General features: G+C 35.8%; 2 long non-coding RNA genes across 2 annotated transcripts in view; both read left to right on the top strand.

Moving 5' to 3' along the window:
• The window catches only part of LOC125964273 (uncharacterized), a 342,387-nt gene that overhangs the window by 299,523 nt on the left and 20,889 nt on the right, over window positions 1–21,975 (top strand). Inside the window, exon 3 of the long non-coding RNA XR_007477150.1 lies at window positions 5,379–5,458. This is a non-coding gene — a long non-coding RNA (uncharacterized LOC125964273). The remainder of the gene's footprint in view (window positions 1–5,378; window positions 5,459–21,975) is intronic.
• Window positions 9,306–15,994, top strand: LOC125964275 (uncharacterized). The gene is made up of 3 exons (XR_007477152.1): window positions 9,306–9,347; window positions 9,653–9,717; window positions 15,947–15,994. It is a non-coding gene; the product is annotated as an uncharacterized LOC125964275 (long non-coding RNA).

The raw sequence follows: 21,975 nt of genomic DNA, 5'->3' as shown, positions 1-21,975 counted from the left end.
ATCTATAGAGTATAATCAGAAAGACAGTGCTAGGTCCTATTATAAAGTGCTTCTTCAGATCTCTAGAAACTTGTCCAGTTTGGAGCTTGCTAAATCCTAAATAAATGTATTTGCCATTTAGAGTGTGGTATCATGGTTTAGAGTACAGCCCTGAGAGAGATTTTCTGAGTTTGATCTCATTGCACTGCTTATTATTTAGATGAGCTTGAGAAAGTTATTCATCTTTTCTGTCCCTTAGGTTCCTGTTTGTCCAGTGGGAATAATAATAGTGACTATCTTGAAGGGATATTGTAAGAATTAAATTAGTCATTATTTGGAAAGCATTTCCAACAGAACCTGGGAAATATTCTGTGCCATATAGATGTGTGGGGTGTTTTTGTTTTTGCTATTTAAAGAATTGCTGTACTCATTGCCATTCTTCCATGAAGGCCAAGAAAAAATAATATATTAATTAACAATAGGCTGCAGGCCAAGGTAAAGTTTTTATGTTTTTTCAGTGTTAAGTAAACACAGTGTGGGCTCTACAGCTTACTGGTAAATCTCCAGGTAATTATAAAGCATAGGAGAAGATGTTACACATAGGAATACAAAATGGAATTAATAATGCTCAAGTGTGTAGAACAGTAGAAAAAGCAGAGTAAGATTAGAAATAATAAAAATAGGGACTTCCCTCATGGTCCAGTGGTTAAGACTCCACACTTCCACTGCAGGGGACATGGGTTCGATACCTGGTCAGGGAACTAAGATCCTACATGCTGCACAGCAGGCCAAAGAAAGAAAGAAAGAAAGAAAAAATAAAGTAATATCCCTTTGAGAAGTAGTGAGAACATCAACTACATGTTCTTGAAATATATACCCTTTCTTTCTTTAGATCCATATATTGTATGATAAGAGTGGCATCTTAGGTGGGGAAGGATTTAATGAAATTTAAAAATCTGGCGAAGTAGCTTTTATTCTTTAGTAAGAAGGATCTTTGGTGCTGTGGACCCATCAGATGGGGAGTATCTTTTGGTCTCATGGGCAGGCAGGCTAGGAGGCAGTTTAGGAAGTGTAAAACTTGTTCTAGGATTGAGAAATAAGATAAAAAGGACCTTCAGTTTTCTTTTCTCTTTATTTTCTAGTCTAGTTGCTGGAGGAAAAAATCATGTAGGTAACCCAAGTTGTTCTGTGCTTCTCAGATTCAAGGACGACGTGTTCAGGAAAAACCTCTAACTATACATAATTCTGATTCATCAGAGGTAAAATAACCCTGCGATTTACCACTAATCTTTAGTGGTAAGTGCCCATCAAAAAGCTAAATAGTTTATTAACAGCAACAACTTAAGGTAATAGATCAAAAAACTCAGAATTTGTTTTCATGGCAAAGTAGCTGTTCTTTTGTGGTATTATGATTATTCCAATATCACAGGTCAACAAAGAAGAGAGTTATCTATTATAATCTGAAAGAGCAAAGACAGTACCAAATACAGTTGTCACACTCAGATACTAGAATGTTTTTCATAGCTTCTTTGCATTAGAAGATGTTCTTATTACATATCTGCTTATCTGTGGTTGCCTCATAAAAAAGATCGATGACAGAAGAACTGCAAATATAATGGAGATTTCATATATAACAGTAGGAAATTTGTGACATAATTTCTGAGATCATCTAACAAAATTGTCTAGCATACTTGAGGGTAAAAGTAGCTCTTTGCCTGAGGACCAATCAAGTCCATCCAAAATAATGGACTCTGCTGATAATAGCAATAGTTAGTAATTAAGCATCTGACTATACATATTCTTATAGAAAGGAAAGATGACTGGTCATATTGTAATGTTCTTTGGCACCCTTATACCTCTGCCAATGGAGATCTGTGAACCCAGAATGAAAGTATGTAAGTTACTTGGAATTTCAAATGGGCCAAAAGCTGTGCATGTATCCATGATGTCAGTTTGCATTCAGTGAAACTAGTTAACAATATTGGTTCATCGTTAATAATCTAGACATAGCTTAATTATCCATGGCCCTTTGTTCATTATTTTTCCATTTATGACACAGAAGATTATTAATGGTCTCATACTAAATATTTTGACTGTTACCAATGCTCAGTTGCTAGTTTGCAAGCAGGAAACATTTCCTTGGGACTATATAAAGCAGTACTGTGTATTTGTGCCTGTATATTTTTCTTCCAAATTAAATTTGTTAGATTACATATGCTTGCATTTCATTATGAGATCATAAAATGCAATATACTTCATAAATATCGGCATGATGCAGTACCTAAATTACATTTAGACTGTGCTGAAGACAACCACAAAGCAATGAAAAATTAAGTCTTTTATGATATCAGAGGCATTCAGAGCGAAAAACCCGACTTGTTTTGAATGTACCACAAGTAAGACATTTGCCTGTCAATAACAGTAAACTTAATAAGAATATTCGACTTAAAAGTATACTGAAATATATTTAAATTAAAATAGAATTAAGAAAACAATTATGCTAAAACTAAAATAACACTAAATTATTTTCAATAAGTAGAATGTATTCAAATACTATAATTCCTAAATGAAACACTCTTACCACAGTCTACCATTTATTGAGGTTTCCGTATACTAGCCCTTTCATATGTGAAATGGTTTGCACAGATTATTTTATTTAATGCCCACAACTAATTCATGATGCAAGTCTTAGCCTTCTTATTTCATACTGAAGCCACAAAAGATGAGTGAGAGTAAAATAACTTGACTTGAGGTCAAGAGCAGGAAGTGGAATCTAAACTCTACCCAGGTCAAAGGTAACACTATGTTGATGCATAACAGTACTCTACGCTGTAACCATTGCCTTCCTGGTGAAGTTTCTCATCGACTTAGCTTATCAGAGAGGCTCCTTCCACATATCTCCCATCGGATGTGGCTCCTAATGCTGACTTTAGGTTGTGCAAAGACCTGGAAGTAAGCCTCCCCTTTCTGTTTTAAATAATTTCACTTTGTTCCTATCAGCAGCCCTATTACTGCTTTAGCTATAAGGAGAACAGAACTTGTCTACATATTTCTGAACCTCAATTAATTTCATTAGAATTCATGTTGTTCATAGAACATTTGTTTTACTCTTTTGTTCATGAGACTAGAATACAGTCTTTTCTAAATGTGGATTTTTCTTTGTAAACATGGAATTGGAATTGTGTTACTTAGAATTTAGGAATTGAACTTTAAAAATTGAAATATTTTAAGTATCAAGAAAAATTTAATTCTTTTTATGGATTTGGTAATCTAGCTGGTTTTTCAATACGTGAGAAGTTCACAAATATTTGCAGGCAAGGAGGCCAGTTACTCTGTGGTAATCTGTAATCTGCCACAATATCTAAAATGATATAAAACTGAAAAAAATATGATATTCAGTAAAAATATAACTTCTTTTTTTGATGACAGTTTGACCTAAGTGTGCATATGATTCACACTTGCTATAGAAAATAGAAAAATAATTATCCTGAAAATTTTAGCAATAGTCTCCAAGTAAAAACCATTTAATAGTTCTTCCAAATTGTTTTACTTTTTGGGCTTCCCTGGTAGCACAGTGGTTAAGAATCTGCCTGCCAATGCAGGGGACACGGGTTCGAGCCCTGGTCCGGGAAGATCCCACATGCCACAGAGCAACTAAGCCCGTGAGCCACAACTACTGAGCCTGCGCTCTAGAGCCTGCTTGCCACAACTACTGACCCACGTGCCACAATTACTGAAGCCTGTGCACCTAGAGCCCATGCTCTGCAACAAGAGAAGCCACCACAATGAGAAGCCCGCTCACAGCAGCGACGACCCAACACAGCCAAAAATAAATAAATTTTTTTTAAAAAAAGAAAAAGTCAGAGTAAGTCAAACTACTGCAAGAAGTACCTGTTTTTATTGTTATTTGAAGTCTGATATTTAGAAAGTAGTCTCGCTAAATGTATAGACGTCTATAGAGTGCAGCTAACATAGAATTTTTAACGTTTAATTTTATTTTATGTAGAACTATGCAAGATCAGAATATATACTTTAATTCATTTATGCCAAATTTTTTTGAAAAAAAATTCTATGTCTCAAATAGGAAGTTTATTTGTCTGTCCACATATAATTATAAATATTCTTTATCTCCACTGATGCTGTAGACATTTGGTAATATGTGGATTTATTTGCTTTTCATGTTGACATGTGTTTTTTTTTTTTTTTTTAACATCTTTTTTGGGGTATAATTGCTTTACAATGGTGTGTTAGTTTCTGCTTTATAACAAAGTGAATCAGTTATACATATACATATGTTCCCATATCTCTTCCCTCTTGCGCCTCCCTCCCTCCCACCCTCCCTATCCCACCCCTCCAGGCGGTCACAAAGCACTGAGCTGATCTCCCTGTGCTAATGCAGCTGCTTCCCACTAGCTATCTACCTTACGTTTGGTAGTGTATATATGTCCATGCCTCTCTCTCGCTTTGTCACAGCTCACCCTTCCCCCTCCCCATATCCTCAAGTCCGTTCTCTAGTAGGTCTGTGTCGTTATTCCTGTCTTACCCCTAGGTTCTTCATGACATTTTTTTTTCTTAAATTCCATATATATGTGTTAGCATACGGTATTTGTCTTTCTCTTTCTGACTTACTTCACTCTGTGTGACAGACTCTAGGTCTATCCACCTCATTACAAATAGCTCAATTTCGTTTCTTTTTATGGCTGAGTAATATTCCATTGTATATATGTGCCACATCTTCTTTATCCATTCATCTGATGATGGGCACTTAGGTTGTTTCCATCTCCAGGCTATTGTAAATAGAGCTGCAATGAACATTTTGGTACATGACTCTTTTTGAATTATGGTTTTCTCAGGGTATATGCCCAGTAGTGGGATTGCTGGGTCATATGGTAGTTCTATTTGTAGTTTTTTAAGGAACCTCCATACTGTTCTCCATAGTGGCTGTACCAATTCACATTCCCACCAGCAGTGCAAGAGTGTTCCCTTTTCTCCACACCCTCTCCAGCATTTATTGTTTCTAGATTTTTTGATGATGGCCATTCTGACTGGTGTGAGGTGATATCTCATTGTAGTTTTGATTTGCATTTCTCTAATGATTAATGATGTTGAGCATTCTTTCATGTGTTTGTTGGCAATCTGTATATCTTCTTTGGAGAAATGTCTATTTAGGTCTTCTGCCCATTTTTGGATTGGGTTGTTTGTTTTTTTGTTATTGAGCTGCATGAGCTGCTTGTAAATTTTGGAAATTAATCCTTTGTCAATTGCTTCATTTGCAAATATTTTCTCCCATTCTGAGGGTTGTCTTTTGGTCTTGTTTATGGTTTCCTTTGCTGTGCAAAAGCTTTTAAGTTTCATTAGGTCCCATTTGTTTATTTTTGTTTTTATTTCCATTTCTCTAGGAGGTGGGTCAAATGACATGTGGTTTTGAAGAAGGTGTAGAGAGATTTGGATTTGAGTATCCATCATTGTTCTATGGAAGGTGAGGACATTTTTCTTTTAAATTTTGATTTCTGTACCCTATACTATTTCAGAGTACAAGAACACAAAATATATTCCAATATTCTGTTACTCTTAGTATCTAAGTTGTGGTTCAATTTATAGGGAATCATTTTTGAAAAATATAAAGAATATTAGAGAGAATTATAAGCTTTTATGGCCACATAGAAAAAATACTCAAGCTTAACTCTCCAGCAAAATCAGGTCCATATCCATAAAGTAAATCAGCATATAGCAATTAGCACATGGTGTAATAAGGAAATCTTTTCAGAAAGTCGATTAGATTTCCAAAATATTTTAGCCATTTTCATATTCGTTGAAATAAGCAGAAGTAAGTCAATGTTTTGAAAGGGATATATTCTCCCTCAAAACAGATAGAGTGACTACAGAGATAATATTTTGAAAATAGAAAAATAAACTAATACACACCCTAAAACATTTATGTGATTTAAACTATAGATGGCAAAGAGAAAAATCTACCATAGGAAAAATAAGCCATCATCATTACTATGTTCTAGACAATGTACTAAGAGAGTGCTTTTTTTGGATTATTACTCTAATTCTGTACAGCTACCATTTTTTGAGAATTGATGGTATGCAGTTAATTATGGCATAGCTTCAGTAGCAGCTCTTGGATTGTAGCTTATTTGTTGGATCACTTCTGTATTTCTAGAAGTAGTTTCTCATGACCCAGCCTAAAACCTACTCCCTAGAGCTCTTCTAACCATTTAAAGCATCTAATTTCTGTATTCAGTATTTCTTGCTTTTACTACTACAGTTGTTTCTCTTTCCTGACTGAACTGGACTGATAATTGCTAAGCTTTGCTTGGTCTTAGGAAGACCTAAGAGAAAGAAGGGACCAGTTATATGGTCTAACTGAGAGCCAGTAATGACATGGATGGTCCATCCTCTTAGTGATATTGAGAAATGCTTTGACTTAAGAGATGATATATTTTGTTGTTGTGCTGAACTAGTTTGTCATGAGTTAAATATGTTGAAGTTGGAATAGGAAAAAAAAATAGAGCAAAAGGAACTAAAGTTAGCTGAGAATAACAATGTGTCTAACTCCATTTTTCATTTTTGACTACTGACAGATTTCAAGCTCAACCACTCCCCTTCTTTTTCCTGTCTCCCAAAATCTGGCAAGCTGATAAGAAAGCCCAGGTTCTCCCTCCTTTGGTGCCAACAGAAGTTTAATCTGTGTAAGCTCCAGCCAGAGCAGGAACTCTCACTCCTGCCACATTCCCTAACCATCATTAAAAACCAAGCCATTCTCCTTTCCTAGCTGTCTCAAGCCTTTTCAGACCAGCTTGAGAGACAGCCCTATCCTCCCCAGAAAACCTCATTGTGTGAATAACAAAGTTTTCTCATATTTTCTTGGTACAAATGTGGCATCATCAGTCTTGACATCCAAATCAAATTTAAGGTAGAGCTCATCTACAATATTGTGTTCACAACAATCAGCATAGTGAACATAGTAGCATCTAGATGATGGCCACCACCACTGGGAGTCTTGCTGCTGCCTATTAATAACTTGCACTTTCAACTATGTTTCTCTGTGCTACAGTAGCTAAGTCCTACTGAGCCTCTGTTATAAATTTAACCTACTCAAGTCAGAAGTTTTGATAGTTGGTGAAGAGGGACAGGAATATAAGAATGGAGCCCTGTAAAAAGTGGCTTTGATTGTGAGTCTTAACCCAGACATATATGTGCATCTCAGATTGAATTATATGTCTCAATTCTAGTGTAAATTGTGAAAAGCACTAATCTCAGGAAAAATACTCTTACCCTGTGTTGATTGGTAGTCTCAGACAGAAATTCATCCCCATTTTATAGAGTGCTCAGAGGAAAAGACCTATGCCCTGCAATATACACCCCCACCCTCCTAGATGATGTTTTTTTACCCCAGGCAGGGCATAAACTTTCTCTCCCGCTCTGTTCTACTGGACTATCTTTCCTCCAAAGGGATTATAGTGTTGAACAAAGTATTCTCTCTTGTTAATGACCCAAAACAAATACGTATGGAGCTTGGCAAACATTTCTAATTTCTCATTTTATTTAATTTTCTCTAGCCTTCCCTCCCATCAGTATTCACCATGGTTGACAGTACAATCATACCAGTCAAGTTCTGGGAAGGGCTTTGGCTCTCCCATAATCCTTCAAGGCTAATAAACATTCCAATTCCAGCATTATAATCACAAAGATATTCCAATGAAAACCCTTTTTTCCATGGAGACTAAGAAGTTGGGTGGTTAATGGTAGTGTTCAGTGAGGGACTGTTCTTGACTACAACAGTGAGATAATTATAATCTGGTAGTTAGCAGTCACTGAGTATATAATTTATTCATTCGGCAAACATTTTTTTTTTTTTGAGAAGTTACTATATGCAAGATACCCTTATAGTTGCTAAGGATGCAACAATGAGCAAAGCAGACAAAAATCCCTGACCACATAGACCTAGATAATGCTGCTCTATTAAATAACTCCCAGGTTGGCTGGGGGCTCTGCTCTATATGTCCTCACTCAGCAGCCAAGACTCATGATGTAGCTACTGTTATTTCTGCCAGTCACAGAGGGAAAAGGAAAGAGTACTCTGAAGGGTCTCATACCAATGAGTAAATGCTCCAAAACAGAAATTATATATAGCAGTATTGCTAACACTTCATTAGACCTAGTCACAAGATCCCACTCAGAAACAAAAGGGCCAGAAAGTGTAATCCTCCCATGTACCCAGGAGTTGGAGAGCTGGATGTATTTTGTGAGCAGCACAAATTATTACTGCATGGACATTGGCATATGATAAGAAATCAAATAAATAAAATATAGATTATGTAGGTATTATAAAGTCAAATAAAACAGGAAAGTTAAATAGAAAGTTTAGGTTTGGGGGTACAATTTAAAATAGTAAATCAAGGAAGGTGTAACAGATGTCAACACTAAATGAAGACGTGAAGTAAGTAGAAGGTTGAGGCAGAGAGTCACCTGTGAGGAAGAGAATTCTAGAGAGGGAGTAGAGAAAACACAACGGTCTGAAGGTAGAGATCTGTGTTGTGTGTTCCTGAAACAGCAAGGGAGCTAGTGTTACTGGAGGGAAGTATGCTGGGGGAGTGTAGAAGGAATTAAATTGAAGATGTAACTATGCACCAGATCAGGTAAAGCCACTTCAGAGGTTTGAATAGAAAAGTAAAATGATCTTTCCTACGGAATAGCAGTATACTGCTTTTTCTGTGTTGACAGTAGACAATATAAGGGCAAGATATAAATGTGATGACCAGTGAGGAGGCCTTCATCTGGGCAAGAGACACTACAGGCTTGATCCATGTTGGTAGCAATGAAGCAAGTGAGACAGCTGGACTCTGATTATATTTTAAAGATTGAACAAACGTAGTTTGCGGATGAATAGTTTGTGGGGAGAGTGAGAAAGGAAGAATTCAACGATTAGGGTGTTATCCCATGAAACTAAAGGGCTAGCATGTCCTATAAGCTCTTACCTTAAATATGTATATAATTACTTGCCCCTCTATTGCTGCCATGCCCACTGCTACCACCCTTATGCATGTAATCACCATCTTTCCAGAGCCATTACAACAGTTTCAGACTGGTATAATTCTTTCCACTCTTTCACTGACAAGTCAGGTCTCCAGATACTAGCTCAAGTGATCTCTTTGAAAACAAAATATTGTCTATAACAGAGACCAAATTTCAAAGTCTTTGCTTTGAATTTCAAAGGTCCCACATGATGCAGCATTTGGCAACCCCCTGACCTCATAATCATTCTCCTTCTTTGCTCACTCAGCTCCAATCAGCCAGCATTTTTGAACTTTGAACACAGCAAATGCTTACCCTTTCAGAGTCTCTTCCTGCTATTTTCTGTGAGTGGAACAGTCTTTTCCCCAACTATTTGCTAAGATCCTCACTCACCTTATTCACGTTTCTCCTAGCAAGTCAGATCATCATAAAGGATGATTCTGGACACTCCCTCTATAATGCTTTCCCTCCCCCCACACATGCCTCTTTTCTGCTTTACTCCTCTTTATTTTCCTTGTAGCACTTGTGGCTGACATCATGAAATATATTTATTCAAGTATATATTCATTTTTGCATTGCTTCCTCCCACTAAATTTAAGAATTTATGAAGGCAGAGAATTATCTGACAGGTTAATACCTCTATCCCCAGTGCCTGAATTAGTGACTGGTACAGAGTGGACACTCAAGGTGTATTGATGTTGAGCAAAAGAATAAGTAAGTAAATAAAATACAGGGGGGTGAAATTAGAATCTTCTACAGGTACCTCACTTTTTGAAGTTTAAATAAGTTAAGCAGTAACATGGTAAACTGCCAGGAACTACAGATGTCATAATGTAGCCAGGACCATGAATGAAAGGGGAGATTCAATTATTGATACTGTTAATATCTTGACAAAAGCAATTGAGTTCCACTGACATTCTGAAACAATTTACCAAGTTCAAATATTGTCGTATCGAAAATAGAATAAGGGTAAAGATAAATCCACAGCATAAAGCTTGAAAATATTTATTTTCTGCATGGAAATATGTGCCTGGGCCATACTGTTAATTTCTAAAACAATGAATGTGGGAGTAAAATTTCTTCCAGAACATAATCCTAGGAGAAATTTTAATGAATAGTTCGGGAAGGAAAATTGAAACTTGTAGGCTCACTAATTGCAAACATTATTTAAAACAGCATTTAAATTAAAAAATGGCACTTATAATTGAGTAGAATCCAAACCTGTACATGTAGTAGAATACTCAAAACTATGGCCTGGTATGCCAAAAATTCCCCCAAGAGCTCTGGTAGTTGCAGCCTTATCAGCTGTGTACGTGTAGCCAGAAGGTTGAAAATATGGAACCTCGGTGACTTGATCCTTTGTCCTATGATAAGGAGAGAATTGAATTTTTAAGTGACTTTTTTTTGGTGTGGGGGCGACGCGGGCCTCTCACTGTTGTGGCCTCTCCTGTTGCGGAGCACAGGCTCCGGACGCGCAGGGTCAGCGGCCATGGCTCACGGTCCCAGCCGCTCCGCGGCAGGTGGGATCTTCCCGGACCGGGGCACGAACCCGTGTCCCCTGCATCAGCAGGTGGACTCTCAACCACTGCGCCACCAGGGAAGCCCCCATTAAGTGACTTTTTAAAAGTATATAAATTACTAAATAGTTTTTATCATATGCTGAAGAATGCTATAAGCTGTTAAATGTATTTATATTTTCGTAAGTGCATTCCAAATTTTAATAAATTAGCTGAAATAAAAGTTGTAAAAGCTAGAGTAATCATTAGAACATTTTGGAAATGAGTATCTCGATAGTGATATGAGGAATAATTCCAGATGACAATTAAGAGTAAATAATATAGTTGACAAAAAGAGCAAATTTGACGTGATGTGCTTTAAAAAGTTCAGCATTGACCAGTGACTACCAAAATCAGAGCCATATGAGTAATCTTTAAGTTGGCTTCCTAGTTTTATTACATCAAGTGTGATATTAAAATTCAACTTAGAAAATGGAACCTGATTTACCTTTGTTTTAGAGACAAGAACACAAGAAGTCAAGGTAAGAACAAACAGTAGAACAAAGAATATATTTCTAGTTGGTGATTTAATACACTTTAAAGGGATACTTTCAAGGATGACAGGGCTCAAAATGAACCTACCCTGTAGGGCTTCCCTGGTGGCTCAGTGGTTGAGAGTCTGCCTGCCGAGGCGGAGGACGCGTGTTCATGCCCCGGTCCAGGAGGATCCCACGTGCCGCGGAGCGGCTGGGCCCGTGGGCCATGGCCGCTGAGCCTGTGCATCCGGAGCCTGTGCTCCGCAACGGGAAAGGCCACAACAGTGAGAGGCCCGCGTACCGAAAAAAAAAAAAAAGAACCTACCCTGTATATAAATGATTGTGTTTGGCTCCTTCAGTACTCAGGGCCCTAGGATTTGTAACTTAACAAACTCAGCTCAAAATATATTATCATTAGAGAGGCTTAGGTATCAAGCAGTTATGAGAAAAGTGTTCTTCCTGTGTTCAAGTAATGCATGTCTGTAATCACTATGGAACTAAATGCACGGGGATGTTGAATGTCTGAGGAAGTTATGTGTTCTGTGTTCAAAGATGTTATAATCTAAAGTTATCTATATTCTATATCTATATTTATATATCTATGCCTGAGATATTTTATACTCTCAGTTTTCAATTTCAGAGTGGGATTAAATGTTTTGCTTGGGAACACCAATTTGGTCATTGGTTAATCTTGTTTGAACCCAGGCTTGTCTGATTCAAATGTCCATACTCTTTTCACTGTAAACACAGACTCTCAAAGCAGAGATTCAAATAACAAGCATTTTGGAGATAAACTGACTAGGGAAACCATTTTCTTTTTTAACTGGTTGTCATTCACAATCCACCCATCCCAAACACACACACACACACACACACACACACACACACACACACACACATCACACCACAAAATACACATATGAAATATATAATTTCAAGGTTTTATTGAATGTTTCTATTTAGTGTTTTATTAAATGCTAAAAATTAAATGTTAAGAATGCTTTAATACATGAGTTTTATAGGTATTTTGCAGATATACAATCATAAATTACTAGTATTAATTTAATTTGTATTCATAAATCCTAAGGACTTTCAAATATATATTTTATATGCAGTCTTTATATTTGTGCCCATGTTATTAATAAACAATCCTATAGAAAATGTTAGTTCTAACATTTATACTAAGTTAAACCCATGATTGTTTGCATTTCATTCAATAAGAATAGACAAGAACTAAATACATTTGTGTTTCTTGTTTGTCCCTTGACATTGGAATTAGCTTGTATCATTTGGCATGTGTCTCCTTTCAAAATGAGGGCAGCATTTCAATTGCTATTTATATGTGCCAAATCCTGGCTAAACTGTTTAATTCACATGGACCTGAAGAGATTGTAGCTGTGGGCTTTGTTTGTTTTTTATTCCTGTAAATCACAGGACAAGACAGGTTTTAGGGCACTGTTTGAATCAGTCCCTCTGGTCTCCCTTAACAAATGGATGTCACTCACAAATGCTGGTAATGATGACTTCCTGATTTCAGTTGCACTTTTAGAGGGCTGGTAAAGTGACCTATGGCCTTTCTTACAGTCAGTCCCAGGAAGATGGGAAATAGTAATTATAGTGTAATAAAGCCCATGAGGACTTTGTTTAAATGGCAGAATTTGCATTTAAATGGAAAATTTTAAATGAAAACATGTAAAAGCTTGATAGGTGCAATATTTAGTATACAGCTCATGCCAGCAGTTAGAAGGACGCTTAATCACATGCCATGTGTGGATGTGCAGAGGTGGGCTTCTGTGCATGCCTGAAGGGCAGGGGTAGAGAATTTGAGTGAGATTGAAAAGGAAAAGGTAAAATTAGCCATAGATATGACACATTTCATCAAATTGAATTATAAGACTATTTTGATATTTTTAAAAGATTAAGGAATTAATTATTTGGGGACACTCCAATGTTATGACCTATAGCTAATGAAAATGCCTAATTGATTAACACTTAGGGACTATAATGGAATTTAACTTTCTGACCTGCCCACAATAATTCTGCATTAATCCATTTACTGAAAGTGTTTATTTATATTCTGCATAGGAAATTAAGGTATACATAAGTTTGCATGCATTTGACAATTAGGAGGTATTTTGAAATTGACATGAAAATCTATCATGAAAGTGATTTCATTTTTTTAAATGACAGAGATGCCCTTGAAGATACCTTTGCAGGTTGTGAGAAGGCAAATAAAGTCACTTCAGTTAATGCAGCAAATAATGTGATGAGGAAAAACTAATGTTTGAAAACTGTATGTTAATTCAAATGTTTTCTCTTTTACTTAGGTAGTAATTTTATTGAATAATTCAACCAATATAGCCTATCTGAAAGGAATGATAAAAGATATGTTTTCAGAGATTCCCAATTTATAAAAAGTTCTGTCAGAATGATGGTTACTGCCCAACTATTCAATGAATAGCTATAGATTAATTAATTTTCTAATCTCAAGATAAGGTAAAAATGTATACTCTAGTGTTTCAAATCTTGCCATATTAAAATCATATCTTTTGGCAGCTGAATGAGTAAAATATACAGGTAGCTTGTTTCTTAGGTTTTACGTATTTAAAGGCAGACATCAACTACCAAAAAAAAGTTTGAGTTCATCTATGTGAAAACAATTTCTAAAATGTAGAGTATTTTCTACTGAAGGCAGTTAAATCGGTATAGTAATCAATGCATACGAGTATTTCTTACCCTTTCATGTTTGCTCTCTGTATTTAACAATGAAAGTGCAAGTGCCAATGTTATCACAGACTCACCTTATTATTTGTTTTTTTCTTTAGTATACCTATTTCCAGCATATAAAGCTGTTGGGAAGAAAAGAGATCAAACATACAGATACATTTCTGCTGTCTAAATGTGCTAGTGGACTCATACTTTTAAAGCTTACATGTTATAAAACAGAAAAGGGCCATACCTGTGGTCCACTAGTCTCACCAGGTTTAGGATATACCTAATTATAGTGTAGGAGCTTTTGTAAATACAACAGTATCCATGTCAAAAAGTAACAAGGATTCTGATGAACTTTAGTTTGACACAAAATTTCATGGATGAAGCTGTGTTTCTCTCAGAGTGATAAGCACATTTCTTCTTAGGATTTGAATCCCATTTATGAAAGAGAAGTAGGGGTTCTCAGATACCTGAAGATACTGCTCCCACGCTTCAGTGACCTTTGGCATATTCCCTTCCATCTGCAATTATGTCTTTTAGTTTTAATTTCATTTTTATTAACTCCCAAATTGGGCTTAGTATGTTTTTCTTGCCCTAATAGTGATGGAGGTTAATGAAAAATAGAGGAGGGCTCTGAAAACTTTCATTCATTCAACAATTATTTAGTGAACATTTACTATATTCCAGGTGCTTTTTGGTTAATGGACATAGAGCAGTATATAAAATAGTAAAATTCTTGCACTCAAATTATATTATATGATGCATATAACGTAATAGTAGGTAACAAAAGCATGTTAAACACATGTTAAGACACAAAAAGATGATACAGTGTGAGAGAAGTGTTATTTTATATAAGGTTGTAGGGGGACCCGAATAATTTTTAAAGAGTTAATTATGCTGGGGGCTTCCTGGGCAACATTTTTGTGGTTGGTACTAAGTGTTCAGAGTCTAGACTACTTAACTTGGTATTTTACGGAATATCACACCCAGGTCAAGCTTCAGGTTTTTTCTTAATATGTTTCTCACTTTCTTTTGAGTTCTTTTTCATCTCTCATGCATACTGTCCCTGGTTATTTTAGGTTCCTTGAGTCATACTGAAGTATCCTCATCTAATATATGCTGTAACATCCACCTGGCTTTTTGTTCAGTTGCCTGAAACCTCTGGTGGTGATAATGGACAATAATGAATTAGTTTTTGCCCAGATAAACTGAGCTTGTTAATATTACATTAGCTGGTAAATGTGTTATCACTCTCATGGAATGTAACTACATTAACCAATTAAAATGTCAGTCCTTGAAGAACTAGCCTAAAACATATCTTTGGAGGGAGATATCTCTGTAATGTGTGCCAACTTTAATGAGCTATCTGTATTTAATTCTCTTTCGCATTTCTGCCTTCTTACCTATACCTGAAGCACTTGCTTTGATATACTCCCTATGACCTATAAGTATTGTAATTATTTTCCTCATTTTTTTTTTTTTTTTTGCGGTACGCGGGCCTCTCTCTGTTGTGGCCTCTCCCGTTGCGGAGCAGAGTCTCCGGACGCGCAGGCTCAGCGGCCATGGCTCACGGGCCCAGCCGCTCCACGGCATGTGGGATCTTCCCAGACCGGGGCACGAACCCATGTCCCCTGCATCGGCAGGCGGACTCTCAACCACTACGCCACCAGGGAAGCCCTATTTTCCTAATTTTTAAGCCCTGTCACTGATCAAACTGTTGCTTCATCATCCTTATTCACCATATGTCTACCTGGATGTCTGAAAATTTCTTGAGACTTATTTATTCAATAAATGTTGATGAGGTACAAACTGCATGCCACATTCCATTTCTATAAGGTCCTATGCTTGGCTCAATGATCTCTTATTCCATTTGCCTTCTGCAGTAATAATAATCCCGCTGTTGCTCTTCACTAAAGCAATCTGTTAAAAATACTACAAAGAAAATTCCTCATTTGTTAAATATCCAACCATTAAATATATGTAAACCATTAAATATATGGGACAGTCACTATTCCAAAATTTTCAAATATAAAAATGAATATGTTAATTTATTTTTTCATCCATTTACTTGTGATCCAGTTTTTGATGAGTCTTTTAGATCATCTTAGGAAGTTTGGCTTTTATTTTACAGATGATGAGGCCTCAGTGAGGGTTCTTTGGCAGTGAGGGTTATTTGGTTATTTTTGCTTTGCATTTCAGAAAAATATTACTCTACAGTGAAGTGCAGAATAAATTGAATTAGTGAAGAAATGGAGCCAGGGAACATAGTTAGCAAGCCATCCAATGATACAGGAAGAGATGAGGATGCTATGAACTAAGATGATGGCAGTTGGGCAACAGAGACGTGAAAGTATTTGAAATATATTAAAGAGATAAATAATAAATGTGGTCTTATTTCTTCCACTTGATTTTCTAAATTAAAACACAATTCTTTCCATCTGTTTTTGTGCATATCTATATTAAGTGCAGAAATGAACTCCTCCAGTTGTTTGAGAATAATAATTGATTCTCTCATTGCTACAAGGAATCTAATAGAGTAAAGGGAAGTAGTTGTAGGAAAATATTGTCATCAAAATATTTATGGTGGTTGGGACTTCCCTGGTGGTGCAATGGTTAAGACTCCACCTGCCAATGCAGGAGATATGGGTTTGATCCCTGCTCCGGAAAGATCCCACATGCTGCGGAGCAGCTAAACCCATATTCCACAACTACTGAGCCTGTGCTCTAGAGCCCATGCGCCACAACTACTGAAGCCTGCGCACCTACAGCCAGTGCACCGCAACGAAGCGTAGTCCCCGCTCGCCGCAAGTAGAGAAAGCCCATGCACAGCAACGAAGATTTAACACAGCCAAAAAATTAATTAATTAATTTTAAAAAAAGAAAAAAAAATTAATTCCTTTAAAAATACTTGTGGTTATCTTAGGTACATAAAGTAATGTTTAAAATCTTATTAATAGCTTTTTCTATGGAATGAGGGAAAATGTTTTTTCTATTGTAGATAAAGACTATCACTTCCTCAACAAGGCCTTCACTAACTCCACCAGAGAAGGTTAGGCACCCTGATGTATATTCCAGTGGTATCTTGTATAATCCTAAATTAATATTTTCATACTTCATTGAATAAGTTGTCTAATACCTTCTTTTTTTAAATTATTTTTTATTGGAGTGTAGTTGATTTACAATGTTGTGTTAGTTTCTGCTGTACAGCAAAGTGAATCATTATACATATATCCACTCTTTTTTAGATTCTTTTCCCACATAGGTCATTACAGAGAACAGATTAGAGTTCCCTGTGCTATTCAGCAGGTTCTTATTAGTTATCTACTTTATATACAGTAGTGTGTATATGTCAATCCTAATCTCCCAATTGATCCCTCCCCCCAGCCAATGACTTTCTTCTTCGCTGGAAATAAGATCCGTGAATTCAAAAACTGCTCAAAGACATTTTTGGGACTCTAGAACCTATGATATTCCTTGTAAAATAGATACTCAAAAGATATTTATGGAATAACTGAATGAATAAAAAGGAGGGAATATTATACATGTAATTTTCTCAAGACTGATAAAACATTTACCAAAATCAGAGGTACGTTTTGGATTAAATTTAATTATTTAAAGTCAAGTAATATGGTGCTATGAGTATGAGTGAGAGATATGTGGAGGGCTGATGGGATATCTGGTAAGTATTTAGTAATAAAAATCTATGGAGTTAGCAATTCTTAGGATCCTAATGTGGCTTAGCTTCATTCTTTTAGGACTCAGAACTGAAATCAGAGGTTGTGATGACAGCTTGGAGTAAATATTAGTAAAAATGAAATAAGATTGGATTTGACATAACAAATAAGTCTGAGCTCTTTTCCCAGTTTAATATTAAACCCTTTACTGTGGTCCTCATTTCACATTATTGGACATTATGCAAGTGGTATTGCTGGAAAGGTGTAGATTAGAAGAAAGACAAGTTAAGAAAGGAAATGCTGAAACTACTTTAATGGTTTAAACGCTATCACTTTTAGGGAAAAAAAACTAAATAAATTCAAAGCATAAGTAACACTGATAGTAAAGGTCTTCATACTTATAATTCTAAAATATCTTGATAAAAAAGGCATATGCATATTAAATGTAATTAGGCTTCCTCTTTTGCCTTTATATCAATAATGTGTAAAGTATATATAATAACATCTATCTTTTATAAAACCAGTCTCAGTTGTTAGTTGTTTAAAATTGATTGCATAAATATTCCTGATCTTAAATCACTTTAAAACAAGATTTCAATGAATTTTTTGACCATTTATGCAGAAATGGTAGACCTATAGAGCTTGCATCTTAATAAATAAACCATATTTTCACCTTTACCCTTTTGATTGTGTAAAGGCACAAAAAAGCCCAGAAATATCTCTTTCAGAATTACAAGAAAAGTATCTTCCATCCCAGCTCTGTTCTACTTTCCAGTGATTAATGGTTTTAGTTTCATAAACCATTGGTTTTGTTCAATCCGTAATTACACTTGTTTATTGACTAGTGTATTCTTTATTAAGGTACTATATTTGTTTTTATATGTATTATGCTTAAATTATATCTTAATTTCCTTGGCTTTTGATACCTTCTTCATATGTATGGGCTGATCAGTACTTACTTGAATGTTCTAGGAGTGTTAATATACTTTTAATGGAATGCATATGAATATCATATGTAAATTTGCAAATAAAGTAGTATTTTTCATGGCTATACTAATAACACACTGTAAATTAAGTGCAAAATGGAATACCAGAGAATTCCATATCCAATCAAGATGGAATAATTGACACTGGACTAATAGTCAGAAACAACTAAAAAACGGAAAAAAAAGCAAAAAAATAAAATAGTTCTCAAGACATTGGAATCAGGCAATGAAGGACAATGATACCTGGGATATGGGAAACATTAAATAAGGTGAACGTAATAATTGCTTCAGCCTACTTGCAGAGTGGAGATACCCAGTTGTAGCCCAAGAAGCTCTCTCACAGGAGGAGATGAATCTGGGAGTCTGGAGAGGTCGGTGAAGCTACAGTTAGCAGACCCAAGTATCAGAGAAGAGAGTTGCTCAGAGAAATAGCCTGGGAGATCTTCAGAGGATATTCTTTGAGTAATTGTCTGAGTACTAGTCAGCCCATGGGTGTGAGGAAATGATCCAAGATTGAGTGAAAAATCATCCAAGAGGATAAACAGGAACAATATCTGAAGCTCCCATAGATTGAGCATATTTCCTTTTCCTACCAGACAGAGGCTAAACCCATATAATTTACAGAGCATCAGGTATCTTACTCAGAAGGGTCTTGCCTCAGTAGTAGAGGAGAATTAGACATAGAGTAAATCTTGCTCTTGTCTCAACTAACATAGTTATAAACAAACAAGTTACAAAAGAATCAACTGTTTCTAAGTAACTTAAATGCATCCCAGAACAAAACTGAAGAATTTTTGTACAAATACAAAAATCCTGCAACCAACAAGGTAAATTTCACAATGCTTATCATCCAGTCAAAAATGGCCAGGCATGGAAACAAGCAGAAAAATACAACCTATTATGAGGATAAAATCAATTAATCAAGACTGACGCAAATGACCAATATGGTAGAATTAGCATAAAAGAACATTAAAAAACAGTTACAGTTGTTTCCCATAGGTTCACAATGCTAGAGGGAAAATTAAGCACATAAATTAGACTTGGAAAATATAAAAAGTATCCAAGTCAACTTCTAAAGATGAAAACCACAGTGACTGAGATGAAAACTACACTAGATAAGACTAATAATGGATGATTAGTTATTACAGCAGAAAATATTAGTGAACAGGAACACATGGTAATAAAAAGCATCCAAAAATGAAAGAGAGACAGAAAATAATGACTGGAAACATACATGAAAAGTACAGAGTATAGCTGAGATGTAGGACATGTATATTAGCAACTATATATATATATATATATATATATATATATATATACATAAAGAAAAATGAAGTCCTTCAAGGAGAAGAAAAATAATACCAAATGGAAATCTGGATCTTTCCAAAGGAGTGAGGAGAAACAGAAAGAGTGATTACATGGGTGTATATATAAAAGACACAAAAAAATTAAATGTCTTTAAAAGTTAATTTATTGTTTAAACATCACAACTATACACTGTGATGCTTCTGTAAAGGGGCAGAGAATAAATAGTTTAGTCTTTGAGGAATACATTTAGTCTTTATTGCATATTTTTTGTTTTGTTTTATTTGTAATTTTTTAAAAGGGCAAAAGCAATTTTTTTATTGTTCTGAGGCTATACAAAAACAGTCTGTTGGTACATAGCAGAAAAAGAGGAAAATGTATGTGAAGAAGAGATGGGATGAATAGAAAACAAAGAGCAAGACTATTTATTTAAAATAAACTAATAATTTAACTGGTTTAAACATCCCAATGAAAAGATGGGAATTGTCAGGTGGGATAAAAATGCAAGACCCCTCTCACCATGTGTTGCAAGTAAGATACTCACTTTATATATACAGATACAAATAAATTAAAATAATGGAAATAAATATACCATGCTTATACTACTCAAAAGAAAACTGAATAGTTAATTGATTCTAGAGAAAAGAATATTACAAGAGGTAAAGAGGATCATTTCATAACAATATGGAGTCAATCCACCAAGAAGTCCTAATAATTTTGAACATGTATGCATCTAATATTAGAGCTTAAACATACATGTACCAAAATTTTGCTAAAACTACAAAGAAAAATAGAGAAAATTACAATTATAGTCAGTAATTTAGTGGAATTCTAGTGGAATGTACAGAATAAAATGTCAACTCAGAACTATTATGTGATTAATAAATGAGAAGGGCAACTATGTATTAGTTTCCTAGGGCTGCCGTAATAGAGTGCCACAAATGGATGGCTTAAAGTAAGAGAAATTTATTGCTTCAAGGTCTGGAGGCTAGAAGTGCAGATTTAAGGTATTGTCAGGGTCATGCTCTTTCTGAAGCCTCTAGGGGAGAATCCTTCTTTGTCTCTTCCTGGCTTCTGATGGTGGCCCTCAATCCCTGGCATTCCTGGGCTTGCAGCTTCATCATTTCAATCTCTGCCTCTGTCATCACATGACATTATCCCTGTGTGTTTATCTTTCTTCTTCTTATAAGGACACTAGTCATAATGGAATAGGGCTCATCCTACTCAAGTATGACCTCATCTTAATTAACTATATCTACAGTGACTCAATTTCCAAAGAAGGTCACATTCTAAAGTACTAGAGGTTAAGACCTTAACATATTTATGGGGACACAATTCAACCCATAATAGCAATAATTAAAATTTCTCTAATGGAGGCTATAAATTTAGAGTAAAATGAATTTCAGTTGCATAGATAATTGTTGACTATGACAGAAAAAGAGAAGACCTAAAAGTGACTGCAAGCTTAAAGATACAGAACCAATAGCAGGAGAGAATAAGGTAGATAACGTATTCTAATTTGAATTTGAATACAAATACAATGATAGGTCATTATTATTATTATTATTATTATTATTTTTTGCTGTACGCGGGCCTCTCACTGTTGTGGCCTCTCCCATTGCGGAGCACAGTCTCCGGACGCGCAGGCTCAGCGGCCATTGCTCACGGGCCGAGCCGCTCTGCGGCACGTGGGATCTTTCCAGACCGGGGCACGAACCCGTGTCCCCTGCATCGGCAGGCGGACTCTCAACCACTGTGCCACCAGGGAAGCCCAACAGGTCATTATTTACCATTTTTGTTGATTGATTTTCCTCCTGCAGGAAAAGAAAGAAGGGGGGGAAGAAGATGATATAGACAAAGACTTTGAAAGTCATTCACATCTGCAACTTACTTTCTTAAGGGCAGCAAAGCACCAGTCTTTTCTACACTAAATCACTCTATGACACTGTTTACCGGACTCTAATCCTTTGCATAGATGTGACAGATGAAGTTATTGGATGCTATACAATACACAAGAGAAAGAACTTGTTAAACAAAATGTAGAGTACTATGTCTATACCTTGGTGGATGTTGCATAGACTTAGGGATGCAGAGGAGGAAAAAATAGTGATATAGTGAGAGATAAGGATAATCATAGCTACAGGGGGAGAGATAGACTTAAACAATCACATAGGTACAATATTGGGAATACAGATTATCAAGATGAGCTGTTGCTTAGCACGATGACAAGAAAACACACACAACTCAAAAATGTTTCATGTGA

The sequence above is a fragment of the Orcinus orca genome, chromosome 4, assembly GCF_937001465.1.
Source record: "Orcinus orca chromosome 4, mOrcOrc1.1, whole genome shotgun sequence".
NCBI lineage: Eukaryota > Metazoa > Chordata > Mammalia > Artiodactyla > Delphinidae > Orcinus > Orcinus orca.
Note: the sequence above shows the minus strand (reverse complement) of the source record. Positions and strands in the feature narration are given on the sequence as shown.